This window comes from Pseudomyrmex gracilis, unplaced genomic scaffold (genome assembly GCF_002006095.1).
Source record: "Pseudomyrmex gracilis isolate BER0280 unplaced genomic scaffold, ASM200609v1 scaffold_13, whole genome shotgun sequence".
NCBI classification, from domain to species: Eukaryota; Metazoa; Arthropoda; class Insecta; order Hymenoptera; family Formicidae; genus Pseudomyrmex; species Pseudomyrmex gracilis.
The window spans coordinates 443,161-443,422 of record NW_018020597.1 but is presented as its reverse complement, the minus strand read 5'-3'; positions in this window follow the sequence as shown (position 1 = coordinate 443,422).

The window sequence follows — 262 nt, the reverse complement described above, 5'->3', positions numbered from 1 at the left end:
CAACGGTGAATGCGCGCCCGAGGTTCTTCTCGCGTGACGGATCGGGGTGGAGTATTATCGTTCAAAAGGCGATATCTCGCAGATGTTTACGAGAGTGGCTTCGTCAAGCGGGGGCTTGGGTGCTTGACCCAAATCGACGGGGCACTTCGACTTGCCGCGAGACGGCCACGAGCTGTGCGCCAACGGACTCCCTCGTTCGAATGGCCGGCTGTTTATTTCACTTGCCCTCTTTTTCGCGAACGCTCGAGACGTTCCCGATGCG